Below are 17,796 nucleotides of genomic sequence, written 5' to 3' on the forward strand. Positions count from 1 at the left end.
AATATCGGTCAAGTATATGATAGAAAAGATTCAGTAAAAATGTTGGATATAAAATCTTGCTCAAGAAAAGTATTGGGTCGCTGAGTACGTGGAGTATAATTTAAAATCAATTGCAAGACAGGCTAAAACAAAAAGGTTGTTGCAACAGAACGGAAACATGACAGTTATCAAAGAATTACTAATCACTTAATTAATTATTTATTTTTCGTCTTTTAAAACGTTCTTATTGATAGCGTATTACAGTTTCCTTTTGCATCAGGATGCATATTTGTATTGCATCTTATTGATTAAAGATAAGTGATGCTTATACATGTGTTAAAACTTGATAATTTCAATGAATCAAATTAAAAATGAATGTACACCTAATCTTCGCTAAATAAACATACACTTGAAAAATTAAAACATATGTAGTGTTAACAGTATGAGCAATAAGTACAGCAATATCAAAATAAATGTAGATAGAAGAATTTCCTCGTCAGTTTTAAAAAGGAAAAAAAATACTTTGGTCAACAGAAACTGTTTCAAACAATTTTAAAATATATATTACGTTGTGGAGCAAAATCAACACAATCAGATAAAATAGCTTCATAGTAAGTGGTGCTTGACATGATATCTGTCAGGATGACCTTCTTTCTTCAAACGATATCAATTAGTGAGACAGGAATGGCCACTTCAACAGCGAGAAAGGTCAATTTACTCCCAGCTGCCAGATCTGTTTCCCTGGTCTATTATCTTACATACGGTTAGAAATCACAAAATGTATTGAACTTAGCATTGTTTCAAGATTATTAGCACTAGGGCTAAATATATGAAATTACAGTTTATGGTACATTTGAATTAGACTGTGGCAATAAAAGAGAAATCTTTGGTCTAATATAAAAATCTTCGCTTTCATTAATTCTTACAATTTAAAGATTGAATCGCATACCACTATACTTCTTAAATTTCAACAAATAACAAATAATAATAACATAATTGAGCCTCACCATGAGAAAACCAACATAGTGGGTTTGCGACCAGCATGGATCCGCGCAAACTGGTCAGGATCCATGCTGTTCGCTAACAGTTTCTCTAATTCCAAAAGGCTTTGAAAGCGAACGGCATGAATCCTGACCAGATTATCTTAATCTTGACTTATTTCCTGAGTAGTTCAAACGTTTTGATAAATTATCACATGGAAACGCAGTTAGTCCGGAAAAATATCCAAAGGGTTAAGTGGTATTTACATACAAAAATGGTCCAGATTTTTATTTCTGCACAAAATAATGACAGCAGGTAAAATAACCAAATTTTACCACGTTGATGTCATATCTTTCTGACGAAAAGAGTGGCATAAATCATTCCAAATTACGGTTACAAAAATATTTCCGAATTACCACAGGTATATAAACATTTTCACAATGTCTGTGTACAAAACTCAGAAACCAAGACTTTCATCTTAGAAATTCGTTTTAAGGAAGTTCTCCGACAAAAAAATATATATATTGCTGTCAATCATCAGTTAGACACTACATGTGCTGGACGAACCAAATTTTCCCTTACGTCATGTTATAAAGGGGAAGGCTCGAAACGATCCAATTTCAATGTTTTGGACAATAATGCAGTCCCTAGGGGTAGGGCTGTCATTGATTGGGTCTTTGTCATATCGACGATACCGATATATCGGAAGACAGATATCGACGATATATCGAATATTAAGTTAGAGTAACAACCTATTTGTTCATGTACATGCTATATACCTTCTTGTTAATGCTATTTTTAGTTTAATTGCCTGCTTTTCATGTGTTTTATTTGTATTTATGTATTTCCCCATACAGGTAGTGTCGACTAGTTAGAAAAGATTGCTACGGTACAAGTTTAGACATGACCTTTATTGACAACGTCCGTTACTAAGGGCGCATTTTTGCAGGCAGAAAAGTTGTTTTAGAGGGTCTGAGTGTTTATCTGGATAGTTTTTTTCTCTGTGTAAAATATCGATTTTTAAAAATGGGAATCGATAATCGATCGACCAAAAAATATCGTTGATACATCGATATCGTTTCTATCGATGACAGCCCTACCTAGGGGTATTTGCGTGTGTGTTTGTTATCATTTTTGTCCAGAGCATTTTTGTTACCTTTTTGTAAGGGGAATATTGACGTTTAATTTTATCTAAGGTGGACACTTGGTATCATGCCAATTTCCGTGGTCGCCATTTCTTTTATCCTTGACCAGTCTTACTTTTATCTATTTTAACAATATATAGTGCTCGCATATTTTGAATTCAAACTGTGGGATAATTCATGTACAGATACATACCTGTCTAATGATCACCATATCAAAGTCAACGACGAAGGTTAAGGTCAAGGTCATTTAAATGTCAAAATGTAAAAACGACGTTTAAAACACATTTCTACGATAAAACGTTTGGATTTTTTAACACCAATTTAGTCATGTAGCTCTAAAAGGTATTTTATTACAAATCGTTATAAATACAGGCAACAGCAAACTTCGTGGTCTGATATTGAATAATCATAAGATCAGATAGAAATGTGACACTACATCAATCTATAATATGGATGAAATAAGAGGGTTTTAAAATAATCATAATTACATTTAATGGCTTAAGGGACACAAAATGCATCTTATCAACAATATATATATTTGATATTCCACTTACAGATAAAATTTCCAACCAAAATCTCCACTTTAAGGTCAACAAAGGTTAGTGTCATCTTAAGGTGATCTTAAAATTATCATAAATACATGCTATGTGTGAAGTTGCATAACATATATCAGCAAAATATGTACAGATTTATATAATTAATGTTTTTGCATGTGATTAACTAAAATCATCAAAACTACACATTCCAAAGATCAAGGTCATAACGTGGTGAAAAAGTTAAAATGAAGAAAAACATGTGGTAACAGAGTCATCTTTTTTCAGATTTTTTACCTAATATTGTTAAGATTCATCTGCACTAAATAGACGACATAATAAAAAACCAGATGTGTGTCCATAGGACACAGGTGCCCCCCACTCCTGCCACTGTAACATGGTTTTATGATTCAGGTTAAACAAGTTTTAAGATGTTTGCAACACAAACTTTTAAGAACCTTATGTGTATTTTTCATTTAGTTAGCCATAACTCTGGCCTAGCTGAGTAAAATCCTAAAGAGAACACTTCACGGGCTATAAAACAATCCTCTAATGTTTTATGATTCTAGGTCAAGTACATTTTAACATACACGTTTCACAAATTTATTTTTTTTTGAGTAATCCTGGACAAGAAGTCTGGTCTTGTGTAATGAAAAAACTTAAAAAACAAAATAAGTCAGGGGCCATAACTTCTACACAACTGAATGAATCCGGACGTGAAACCCCAGGTGCACAACTGCACATGCAGACCAACATTCCTGTAAGCTTTGGTGAATCTAGGTCAAATACTTTTGGAGCTACGCTCGACACAACATTAAAATGACTATTTTTTTACTAAGTCAGGGGCCATAACTCCTACATGACTGAATGAATCCGGACGCGAAACCCCAGGTGCACAACTACACATGCTGACCAACATTCCTGTAAAGTTTTGTGACTCTACGTCAAATATTTTTGGAGCTACACGCGACACAACACTAAAATGACCAATTTTTACAAAGTCAGCGGCCATAACTCCTACACAACTGAATGAATCCGGACGCGAAACCCCAGGTGCACAACTACACATGCAGACCAACATTCCTGTAAAGTTTTGTGACTCTACGTCAAATACGTTTGGAGCTAGGCGCGACACAACACTAAAATGACCAATTTTTACAAAGTCAGGGCCATATCTCCTACACAACTGAATGAATCCGGACGTGAAACCCCAGGTGCACATCTACACATGCAGACCAACATTCCTATAAACTTTGGTGACTCTAGGTCAAATACTTTTGGAGATACGCGCGACACAACATTAAAATGACCAATTTTTTACTAAGTCAGGGGCCATAACTCCTACACAACTGAATGAATCCGGACGCAATACCCAAGGTGCACAACTACACATGCTGACCAACATTCCTGTGAAGTTTTGTGACTCTACGTCAAATACTTTTGGAGCTAGGTGCGACACAACACTAAAATGACCAATTTTTACAAATTCAGGGGCCATAACTCCTAAACAACTGAATGAATCCGGACGCAATACCCAAGGTGCACAACTACACATGCTGACCAACATTCCTGTAAAGTTTTGTGACTCTACATCAAATACTTTTGGAGCTACGCGCGACAGAACATTCTCGGAAGTACGGACGGACGGAAGGACGGACGTTCTAACGAAACGGTATTTATGTGACACCCCCATTGTTCTCTCTATTGTTCTAACAGTCACATAAAAAGAAAAAGGTCACATAAACAGAACGGAATGAATGACATCAAAGAGAAAGTACCGTTATGCAGTCACTTAACCATCATTTCGCGGACACGGACGGACGGACGGACGGACAAGAGCAAATCTATATGCCCCCACCACTCATGGTGGGGCAGGGGGCACATTTTTTTTCACATCATGTAGCCAATGCAAATAATAAATAAGCCACAAAATGTGCAACCAGATAATTGAATTTCAGCTCATCTGAGCACGAAGTATTCCGAGTGAGCTATTTGGATCACTAATCGTACGTCATCCGTCCGTCAAAACTTTTCTTCAGATGGCATATCCACTGAAACTACACCAAACTTGGTCAATACGGCCCTCTATCATTTTTGTTCAAATGTTTTAGCTTGGTCCACTGTAGGGGCCAACAGAACTGATAAAAAGCAAAAACACTAAGATGATTTCTTCTAACGAAACACTTTGGATTTTCATCAAACCTGGTCTGTAGCATTAGTATAAGGTCCCAACTTTTTTCAGTAGGGGCCACTAGAGCTAAAACAAGTCAAACCGCTGGATGGACATTTATCAGATTTGATCTGCAGCATCATTATAATGTACTCTCCTGATTTCATTCAAATGGATGGACTTGGTCCCTTTAGAGGTTGCTAGCGATAAAAATAAAAATACAAGTAAAAAACTTCGTTTCATGAACTGCATGGTGGATCTTTATCAAATATTATATGTAGCATCATTTTAAGGCCCTATCACATACTTGTTCAGTTGCGAAGCGTGGACCCTTTTAGGGGCCATGGTGTTGTATCCAGGATGGGAAAAGGGCAACAATTATGAAATCATGCGCACCATTTCGGGCAATTTGGTGGCATTCTGTTTGTATTTGTGTGATGGTGTACCCTTATAATCCTTTTTAAAAAAAAAAACATTTTATTGAAAATATCTGCTTGTTCTTTCTCCACACAGGCAATTGACTGATGTATGAATTGACAATAAGAGCTTGACCAGTCCAAGGTACTTGAATATTTTATTGAATATAGGCACTGAGAACCTTTATGGTCAAAGTTGTTTCAGTAATGTACAGTAAATAGACAATAAGAGCTTGACTGCTCCAAGGTATCTGCATACGTATTTTACTCAAAATAGGCACTGAGAGCTTTTATGGTCTAAGCTTTTCAGTATTTAAATGGAAATTGACAAGAGCTTGACTGGTCCAAAGTACTTGAATATTTACACTGAGTGTCTTTAAAGTACAAGATACTTACATTTGTATAGAATATAGGCAATATGAACCTTTCAGGTCTAAGTTATTTGAATATATCTATCTTAGAAAATTTTCATCTAGAGATATGCACCAGTTCTGCAGCAATAACAATAGCATTAACAGTTCTGCACGCCCCAGTAGCACAAAACTATTTCGCAAAAGAACATGTGCATGCTTCAAAAAATCATATCTTATAACATAGAAATCTACACATAAAAATTATCAATGGTATCACATGTCATAATTAAAGAACATGATAAACACAACAACTCACATGAAACTAACATCAAAATAATGCCACACACCTGATGAGAAATTTGAATGTCAGTATGGTCTGTTCTGTATTGAACTGTATACAATGTATGAAATCGCAGCCTCTGGTGCATTTTTGGTCTAAATGTTTAGGTATGTGGAGGGTACCCGCTTCCTGATAGGTGGATCAAGGGAGTCTCCCACCAAACAGTTTTGAAATATAGGCATTAGATGGAAGCTTTTGGTGCATTTTAGGGTCATAACTTTGAGGCATATGATGGGATACCTCCCTTCCCTAAGGGGGTCAGAGGATCTCCCCTGGAATTATTTTTTGAAATATATGTTTAAAATAATGGCCACGGTTCAAAAGTAAAGGTAGGGAGGGAAACCGCTCTCCTATTATGGGGTGCAGAGGATTTCCCACCAGACATTTTTGACATAAACGTATTATTTGGATTTAAGTTATGAGGTACAAGAGGGCAGACATCCCTTCTGTTAGTAAGAGTAAAAGACTCAAGTGAAAAATGAAAAATGTTTTTACATTGTTATCCTTTCACTTACATGAAACTTGCATAAAGAAATTTTATTTAATAATTCCAAGAAAAAAAAGGTGCATTTTTTCTTAGGATTAAGTCAACACATTATGAATACGACTTTATGAGGCTTCTGATGCTAAAAGTATTGAATTGGAAGATGTTTTGCTGAGAAATTGTTAAATGTGCAATTTCTAACAGTAATAATTTATATGGAAAAATCCTAAACAATAAATTTTTAACCGCACTTAGAATTGATTAAATATGGTAATGATTTTAATTTTGTTGTATTATACCATTTTCTTAGTTGTTTAAAGAAAATAGATGCCCACGGGCAATATGTCGAGGATTAACATTCATGATACTTTTTGGCAAACATTTATGTTAAGTTATTTTCGAACATCTTTATCTATGGCTAAGTTACAGCCAATACAAGAGAAACTGCCTCAACTTTTAATCTCTTGCCCCCTAAGTGTGACATTGACTTTTCAACTACCTATGCCTGACAGACTCATTGAGGCAAACTACTTAGTTATTTAAGACACCCTCAGTCCATGGCTGAGTTACAACCTGGACAAGGGATCACATAAAGTTTTGACCTTTGATCTCTACGTATGACCTTGACCTTTAAGCTACCAATCTGGCTATTGCACTTGACACACCATCTTAACGAGGCAAACCTTTGTGCCAAGTATTTAAGAATCTCTCAATCCATGGCTGAGACAAGCAAAATTTTGACCTTGACCTTTAAGCTACCAATCTGGTTCTTGCAAGCGACAAACTGTGTCGTAGAGGCAAACATATGTGCCAAGTTATTTAATAGATTACATCCCAGACAAACTCAGACAGATTGATGGGTACACGCACACACATACACCGAACCGAAATATCAAAGTGAAATAGCATACTAACTCTGTGCAACAGAGACTTATGTTGAGTATTGACCATGTTGCACTGACTAAAAGTGTCTTCCCGAGTTAAATCTTTAGACAATGTTACTTTTTACTTTAATTTTAAGAATGTGAGTTATATATTTTAACAAATGATGTCTATATGTGAAATAAGGCAAATTATGTAAAGAAGTGGATTTGCTTAAAAAATCAAGTTACGACCCGGTTGCACTGACCCATCGATCTAGTGATATTTTTTTTATTTAAAACTGGTTTCTTTTCATTTTAGTTACCACAGAGCTTAATATAGAAATATCTTTAAATGACGTCTTCTTATGAACAACCTCGATAGATCTTCGTCAAATTTGTCTATAGCATCATACCCCTTTTTGTTTCAAATTGATGTATTGGCATTTTTAGTGACAGCTAGAGGTAAAAATTGAACCATTATAAAAAGACCTTCCAAGACACCCTTAGCTTGCACCAATAGTCTGTTGATGTTTTTTCCATTCCATTTTAAAAACATAAGAAACATATAGTGTTTGTACTATTTGTCATTTTACATACTCATTTATGTAACCTCTGGAACTTTCCATTCCAAGTCTTTCAAAGTTACATACTCTGTAGACTGTTTAAGTTATGAAACTTAGGTAAGCGACTAACATTGCCCTCTAGTTATATATTAAGATGCCTGTGCTATATTAATTTAGCCAAACAGCATAAGTGTAAAAAGATGACATTTGGATTTTTACAAACATTTCCAGATTGTTTCTGCATGTAAAATATTTCCAGCATAAAACCCGACTTTTCCTGCATTCTGAACAATTTACGCATGCGCATGTCACAGCTACTACTATGAGGTCTGGAATACTCCTGTATGTGTGGGCACTTTCATGTTCATCATCAAGTTCCATCATTCTGCTCAGGTCAATACAGTGTACATTTTGTATTTTTAAGGATGTTGTATACTAGCACATTAGTATATGATTCAGGGTGAGCTATTTGTATAGGTGGATGGTCTGACATCCGTTATCAACATTTTTACTTAAACATCTTTTCCTCTGAACTACAACAAACTTTACCAGAGTTAAAACTAGAAAAAACCATTAAACAACTTCATCTCATGATCTACTTGGTGGATTTTCTTCGGACTGGGATTGTAGCATCGTTAAAGGCTTCTCTCTCAAATTTGTTAAAATGGGAGTGCTAAGCATCTTTAGGGATTGCTAGATCTAAAACTGGACAAAAGAAGCATTAAAGAACTTCATCTCATGAACCACTCAATGTATTTTCTTCAAACTTGGTCTGTAGCATTGTGATAAGTTTCTCTCTCCAATTTGTTCAAATGCTTAGATCATTTTTAGGAATTGCTGGAGCTAAAAATAAAAACAAAATACCTTTAAATGCCTTCGAATAAACTTGTTGAAGGACATTCAATAAGCTTGGTCTGTAGAATCATTGTAGGGCCCTCTCCGAAATTTATTTAAATTTGGGCACTTCGCCCCTTGTTGGAAATCTAAAGGTAACAATAGAAAAATCATTAAAATTCTCTTCATGAACCGCACGTTGGATCCTCATCAAACTTGGTCTGTAGCAACATTCTAAGGTCCTCTCTTACAATTGATCAAGTGGGGGGCACTTGACTCCTGAAGAGTTAAAAGCAAAATACATTTAATGACTTTTGCTTATGAACCGTTTGCTAGATCTTCATCAAACTTGGTCTGTAATATCATCTTATGGCCCTCTATCAATTTTGTTCAAATTGGGGTAGCTATCCCATTTCAGGGGTCACTAGAGCTAAAAATAGAAATACCTTTCTACAGATTCTTTTTGGCTTTATGGATAATAGTCAAATTTAGTCTGTAGCATCATTGTAAGGTCTCTTTTCAAATGGGGGCGCTGACCGCTAGGACTAAATTGGAAATAGCTTTTAATATCTTTTTCGCACGAACCGCTCGATGGATCATTTTAAAACATTGTCTTTAGCATCAACATAACGTTCTCTCTAAATGTTGATCAATTGATCAACTGAGGGTGCTTGACCACTTTAGGGATTGCTAGAGCTGAAAAGGGAATATCTTTTTACGACTTCTTCTCATAAACTGCTTGATGGATCTTCACATGGATTTGAAGATTGAATACTGCTGGCAGTGTTGCATTTTCTTTTATTGCTCATGAACAGACTCAATAAAACCGTGTCTGCAATTTTCACTGTTTGCCTAATTCTCGGTGCTTCGGAAGGATCACTTTTCAGATTTTATTGATCTGTAGCATCATGGTAAAGTCTGCTTCCAAAGTTAGAAATATCTTTTTACAACTTCTCCTTATGAACGGCTGGATGCAGATAGCAATTAACAAGAGACCTTTCAATACATATTTGGACTGCTTCAGTTGTCTGTGTGTATTTTGTCCTCCCAATATATAAGGCCTTAGAAGCATATAGTGTTTTAACTATTTCTCATCAGTGGCACTAATTTATGTTTTCAACTAATACTGCATCTGGAACATTTGACACTTGCAGAGCAGATTTTGTTCCTGTTTCAACGATGCACACTCTCTCGTCTGTTTAAGCCCCGAAACGAAGATGAACGAATTCAAAGGGGCACTTGGTCCTCTTTAAGGGGCAATTATAGCTAAAATATACACAATTCTTTAACCTACTTCTTCTCATGAAAAATCATTTTGAGGTCCTTCAAATTTGGACACCTTTTTATGTTTTGTATGCTAACCTAACATATTACCATTCATAATTCAGTTAGGGGAGGGCCCCCGATAATGTGATAATGTTGTTATAATTTCTGGCCCAACCTTTTTGTATATTTACAGCGATGTATTTATGTATGCTTGTTGTATGGGTGCAAATAGAATATATAAGATTAGTTTCGATGTTGCTTAATCTATATACGAACCCGAATTGTACTACAGATTCGTACTGGTTCAACATTTGTATATATATAATCTTATTTGGGTTAGTGGACTTGCTGTGGCATGTGCATGCTCGTTTGTACTGCTAGGCGCTTTGCCGTAATTGGTCTGGTATATTGTGGCAGTGATTTAGTTCGTATAAATTCTCCCTACTATAATCATTTATAATGCGAACTTGTATCCTAGCGGATCTCACGTATGGTAAAGTCTACTGTTCTGAATATAATTATATCCCTTAATGCAAACTATCTCTATAAATTCAATGTATCCTCGAGATCCAGTTAACTTTCAGAGAGAGAAAATATAGCTTCTCTGGTCCCAATTAGTTAAAAAGACTAAAATGTTTCTACTAACTTGTGAGACATGAAAACAGAGATTTGTGTATATATATGCAAATGTTGAACCAGTACGAATGTGTAGTACAATTCGGGCTCGTATATAAAGCAGCATCGAAACTAATCTTATTGGGTTAGTGGAATTGCTGTGGCATGTGTGTATTCGTTTGTACTGCTAGGCGCTTTGCCGTAATTGGTCTGGTATATTGTGGTGGTGATTTAGTTTGTATAAATTCTCTCTACTGTATAATAATCTATAATGCGAACTTGTATCCTAGTGGATCTCACGTATGGTAAAGTCAACTGTTCAGAATATAATCATATCCCTTAATGCAAACTATCTCTATATATTCAATGTATCCTCGAGATTCAGTAAACTTTCATGATTTAGTTCGTATGCATCCTCTCTAATATATATATATATATATATACAATAATATTTTATCAAACTAAACATAATTCAGTATGTCATATATATATATATATATATATATATATATATATTGGAGGGCAAATAGGTATAGTCAGGTGGGCGACTTAGGGCACTGTGAGCCACTTTTTGCATGAAATGTTGGCGGAAGGCACTGTACGTTTGTTTAACAAAGTTCGATCATCGTTTTATATTTGAAGTTTGGCTTTACAACCTGGACCATATATACCTCAGCATTAACTAACACATCTGGCAAATGTCTGGACAAACTCAGTCAAGAATTCTTGTGGTGGAGCCTTTAAGCCCGGTATTGTATTGTCATATCCAGTAAAATGTGTGCTGCGGTCAGTACTTGGCCAAGTGATAGGTTTGTCTCTACGATATAATGAAGTGGAATGTAGCGAAATGTGTTTCCCTGTCCAGTGCTCATCCATAACTCATCAATACCATTTTTGACAATAAAATTTATCACCAGAAGGCAGACAGTTCTTTTATTGTTGTGCTATGTGTCACTGATTGCATAGGGCACGATACAAACATTCAGCTTCTTCAAGAAGTAGCTTCAGTGATATTACTACGAACATTATGTTTTAACATTTATGTACATGTTAAACTTATAAGGACATGGGCCTCGATGCACTGACTTTGTCTTAGTCCATGAGTCCTAAATACACTAATATAAATGCTTATACATTTAGTGCAATTTAATGTGTCTAAACATGAAGTATGTAATCCTGATACGACATAACTGAACTCTTAATTTTTCAAAACAAATCAAAGATTGAAGTGGTGTCACATTATCATTTCTCAACAATTAAATGCATGATCATGAAATACAAAATGCATGATCATGAAATACATTTTTTGTTTGATAACAGTAGTTATAAAACATATTTTGAAAACATTTGGCTTTAACTGTTCAAACGTTAAGGAGTAAAATATGTTTTATGGGGATTATTTAACATTTTGACCATTTAAGGAGTCAACAATATTTTTTTTACATTTAAGAAAAGTAATATGTTCTGGAAAACAATAGACTCTGAAATGCCCTAATGAAAATTGCTGTTTGTTTTGTAATTATGTGTATGTAGACATTTGCCCAGTGAAAATTGCTAAGACCTGGGATTCCACATATGAAAATGGTACAAATATTTTCTCAATACAATGAACAAAAAGACTATATAATATTATCAGGTATGGATAGATTTAATTAAACTGTACATCCTTATATGACTCATTCAACAACATAGAACTACATTTTACACTACTTCACATTTAACATTCGGTAGTTGCATCCTTTTTTGATGTCAGTTTTGGTCAATGCAAATATAATTGTATATAACAAGAAATGAAGTACCCTATTGTAAGAGTAAAAAGCTGTAAAAGTCACTATAAATTTTATGTTTATAGTTTGTTTGCTTTTTTTGCTCCTTATGTATTTCGGTTCAGTAACAATAAAATGATGTAATGAAGATTAACAAAACTACTAATATTGAATGAATTACAACTAAATTTTATGTTTATAATTTGTTTGCTTTTTTTTTTGCTCCTTATGTATTTCGGTTCAGTAACAATAAAATGATGTAATGAAAATTAACAAAACTACTAATATTGAATGAATTACAACTACATTGAAAGGGACATAAAAACAAGAACCACCACAACAACAAGTGAACTTGACTTCGTAATGTGTTGACAAATGGTCTGAACACACAATCTGTAAAAGTACTCACACTGGTGGAAACCTATGCAGAACAACCGACCTTCCATCAGCTGGATAGCTCCCTCACAAGAAGATTTCGATCTACACAAACGCATTTTTTTGAAAGCACAGTGCCGATGCGAAGTGATTCGAGGTCATTGATCTTTACCGTTCGTCCTCATATTCCCCGGACATAACAGCAAAAACTCAATTTTTTGTTCTTTTTTTTTGCAAAACACACAGCGAGACAATCAACAGAACTCTACTATTTATAGCGTCTGTCATAATAACAAACTTGTTCACCTTTCCTATCACTTTTGAAATTAACACCATGTACCAGATTATTCTTTGTCCGTTTAAAAAGACATTTATAAAGTAAAGTATAGAAATGTAAAGTAAAATGATTTTGAGTGTTTATCATAATGTCACCTCTACTAAAGGGCCAACCAAGTTGGCTTATGAGAAACGTATATATATTGAACAGCATTACTTCCCGATCAATATGTACCAGGCAGGTCGGCAATTAGTAATTATTATTTCACTACCTGGCGGCACACAAACCGGTATCTCTTCAGATAATGGTTAGACACGAACCTTCGATCTTCAGATTGCGGGACATGCTCTTTAACCATTAAACAACCGCAGCTCGGTGTATGCATTTTAGCATTATAGTTAAACGTTCATTGTAGAGATGCCTCTGTGAATAATTAACTTCCTAATGGCAACAATATTAATATTGAGGTAGCACAGTAGTAAAAAATTTACTACATTTTCTACAAAATAAAATAACAATCTTCTGAGAGTATTCACACATAGCTTGACCGATTTGAAAAATCGTTACTAGCTTTATTTTCAAATGACTTATAAACCACAAAAAAAAACACCAAGAGATGTAGGTCATGTATCTTCCAAGATATTTTTGTCTGGTTAACACTATGGAACATCTTCCGGACTGTCAGCTAAAATGTGGGTATGAACACATGTGTGAAAATGTATGTTTACATTTCTATAGGTCTACAATGAAATAAAACAGGAACTGATTTACAGAAATATGAAAATGTCACTTTGATAAGGAATAAAGTGGATTTTTCTTTCCGCAACTATCTGACTCGGAAGTGCTGCTTGATTACCTATTTAGTACTTACATATCTAATGCAGAAAATACGCTTTTCTGTTATGCTTATTTTATTTATGTAGTACCTTTTATTTACTTGTCGCGACTCAATTTTAACCAGTTCCCTTAATCAAACCTTTTTTTTATCATATTCTGTCATTTTCTACTCAAATCTGCAAGTAAGACATTGGCATTGTTCAATATATATTATATCAACTTTGACAGCTTAATATAGGCATAATTTAGGTTCTGAACATGCATGTTTTTGTTGTTGTTGTTGTTGTTATTTTGTTGTTGTTTTTATCAGAAAAACAATCCACACATGACAGTGAAAATGTGATTTTCAGGTTTTCCTAAACTATTTTTGCAGCAAATTACATAGCATTGCCCACGTTCATGCAAATATTCGCCTTTAAATTGTTACAAAATGTCAAGTATAGGTCTGAAAATAAAATAAAAACAGGAACTGGCATACAGAAAACATAAAAATGTTACTTAAACTGGGAAAATTGAGGATATTTCTTTCTACAATTATCTCACTAGCCCGGAAGTGCTGCTTCATTTCTTATTTAGTACTTTTATACCTTGATACGGATGTCTCTCAAAAATCATTTTGATGTTTTAAAATTAAGAAGAAATATCATGCGGATAATGAAACATTGCTTAAAACCACTTGCTCACAGTTGAAGTTAAAGTGAAATCTTCATTGACGCGGAGTTTGATTTTTATCCGACATGGCAAAATAACTAAGGTAAGAACGAAAGAAAATAAATATTTATTAAAAAGGCTTTGTTGATTTTATTAACATCGTACATGAATGCAGGACCTATTCCTACATTATTTCGGTACTTTCGGGTATAATTTGAATATATTCAACATGATTGTAGTAGGTTCGTAAATGTCTTCGGCAATATTTCTATATGGGCTCCGGTCAGCTATATTAACAAATAGAATTAATTGGTTATAAACCGTAGCTTGTATCAAAAAGTTTAACATGTTTGTTTTAAAGCTAAATGCGCTTGTACCGTATTTTCCGGACAATAGGCCGCTGCACCGTATTGGCCGCAGCCGTATATTTTAACTATATCAAAAATAAAATTTAACGTATAGGCCGCTCCAGCATATTGGCCGCGGCCTATACACCCCTATGGGCGAACATGAGCATGTCGTATAAAGACTGTCCTCGATAAATAGTCATTGAAATCGGTTGTATTTACAAGTAATCACACGTGTTATTCCGTCAAATGCAGTGAACTGTTAAGTCCGAAGGTAAGTTTCTTGAGCTGTTTTCAAAGGCCCTCTCGGCGATAGTGTCCATTCTTTACATTTTACATGATTCTATCGGCTTTTAAAATGCAAACGAAAGATTAAACCGCTGCATAGGCCGCACGTAAGGCCCATTTAGAGAAAATAAATTGACGTATAGGCCGCGCCCCTGAAAATTTTACTTTTTTAAACGTATAGGCCGCGGCCAATCTATATGTCCGGAAATACGGTATGCAGGCGAAAATACAATGTATTGCAATTCCTGTTATTAAACAGAACAGAACAGAATGGAATATAGCCTGGAGTTACCAGTATTGGTGGGGATAAGGATTCATCTCCTATGCATTTGTCTAAATTTTAATTAAATATAACAAAATAAACTTATTTTGATACATTGTTTACTTGCGCATCCTAAAGAGATCCAATTTATTTAAAACCAGCTTTCTATTTCAAATCAGAGCCATTTTAATAACATGACCCCTATAAGCAGTATGTCTTAATGCCGTCACCTGAATCAGTGTACTCATAGTCCATATAGTTAAGTGATATTAAAAGGAGAAGTATGTCAAAACATTAAACTTATCATTAAAGCAATACGTTCTTATCATGAAAATGAATGTATTTACTTATACTTGTACTGTTTGTAACAAGTAAGGTTTACCATAGCACTGGCAGTGAAAACCACCATGCAGTCTGGCCACCATTTGCAAGCAGCAGTATAAGAGGTAGATGATGGTGACATCCTTTGTGGTTACATTCTCCAAACTGAGTGGATACAAATGAGATGCAACTATTTCACTGTAATCTTTCTATTACTGGCCGAAAACATTCAGATGTAAAACAAATGGAGGTAAAACAGTTCTTCTTAAAACAAAAATATATAAGAAGACGAAATTTTGGGAATACCCTGTATGCTAATTCTGGGTAATGCATATTATTTTACTATATATTTATAATTTCGGCAGATCTTGAAATTATATCCTACAACACAGTGGTAAAAAGTAATAAGAAATTCATTTATTCATTCATTTAACAAAATTTACACATGGGCATTTTAAATCATCATTACTTTTTTTATCTAAAATCACATTTTGCAAAGTTTGACAGTTGTGATGTAGTTAATAAGTTTACACAACCAGTGCAAAGACTTATTATGTCATACGAATCCCTGTTCAAACAAGGAGCATGCTTAAACAAAATACACCGATTCTGGTGCCCCACTGATTCAGGTAACTGTACGATACATTTTATTTTGAATTAAGCATATACAGCTCATTTTCATATACAACAATATATACATACATGAATACAAAAAATGGTGATATCTAGTATACTATACATACCAGTAAATTAAAGTTAGTCAGCTTGAAGTACTAAAACTTTATTTATGAATTAATGTAATTATCAACTTCTACTTTCATAAAAATTAACGTTGAAACGTGAACCAAGTTTGTAAGTGTGACATTAAAGCGTAACAAAGAATATCTTCAAAGACCAAACTTGAAAAAATACAATTCTTTTTAACTGAGCATGTTAAACAAACTTATAAGTTTCCATCCTAAAAGCTTGTTTTATATCCCAAAATGCATTCTTTTGATCTTTTGGTGAAAGAAAACATGGATAGTCAGTTGGTTGCTAATACGTAAAGGTTTTAAGAAAGAGATTGTGCAAAGATTATTGCATTGACTATACGTACACATACATATTAGCTAAGTAATCAGCTACCTTTAAAAAGATTATCACGTATATAAACAACGAAGAACATCCAACAGGGAAAGCCACGTTCCACAAACGCAGCCTCGAACAACACTCGCACACAACACACACACACACGCACACAAAATAAACACACAAGGACAAACAAACGAATACAGGAACACAGTGGGGCACCGCCTTGGAACGGTCAGTGACAAAACCACCACTGGGGGTTTAAACCGGTTTATGGTGCACCTAACCTCACTCTTACCCCCACCATGTTCCAAAGACACAAGGCAGTGTAAATAAAAGTTATCCCTGCCAGGTGAAACCCTAACATACGTAAAGGCAACAGAAGGCATGTAAAGTAAAACAAAAAATGCTCTTGTATATATACTCAATGCCTTTGCAAAAGACAGAGCAAAAAGGGAAACAGTCCTGGTAGGATTTAAGAACTAATTACTAATCACGGAGTAGTACTCCACCTGTTCCGTCAGACACAATCAAAGAGAAGAGGAAAGCGTAGCTTCCAACTGTAAAAGGGCTGAACACCAAACATGCTGTGTCTCAAAACAGATGGGTCATAACCTCTTTTTATAAAAGTCACTTTTTTAAAAAATTACCTGACCTGTTTCATTCTTATAATTTCCTTCACCTAAATACAGGAAAGATTATATCTTAACACTGCTAATAATATGATTACGTGGATCTTTCTCATTTCTTTCTGTGATTGGAATTTCAAGTTACATAGTAGCAGACTCGGTTTTATCAAGTCTTTTCCTGAGATACAATGAAATGAGCAACACCCCAATGCTACCTAGCATCGGCTTAAGTAAAATTCATTCTTTCAAAGGACCAGAAAATATAAAGACACTGACACGGGGGATACTAGGCACAGTAAGACTTCTTTATAATAAAATTTGTAAAAAGATCCTTTGGAAGCATCGAATGCAAAGAAAAAACGGTTCACTATGTTTGGTATAAGTCAGTTCATGAGAGGTTATGAAATATGCAGCACTCCATGCCCGCTAGGAC

This window comes from Mercenaria mercenaria, chromosome 12 (assembly GCF_021730395.1).
Source record: "Mercenaria mercenaria strain notata chromosome 12, MADL_Memer_1, whole genome shotgun sequence".
NCBI classification, from domain to species: domain Eukaryota; kingdom Metazoa; phylum Mollusca; class Bivalvia; order Venerida; family Veneridae; genus Mercenaria; species Mercenaria mercenaria.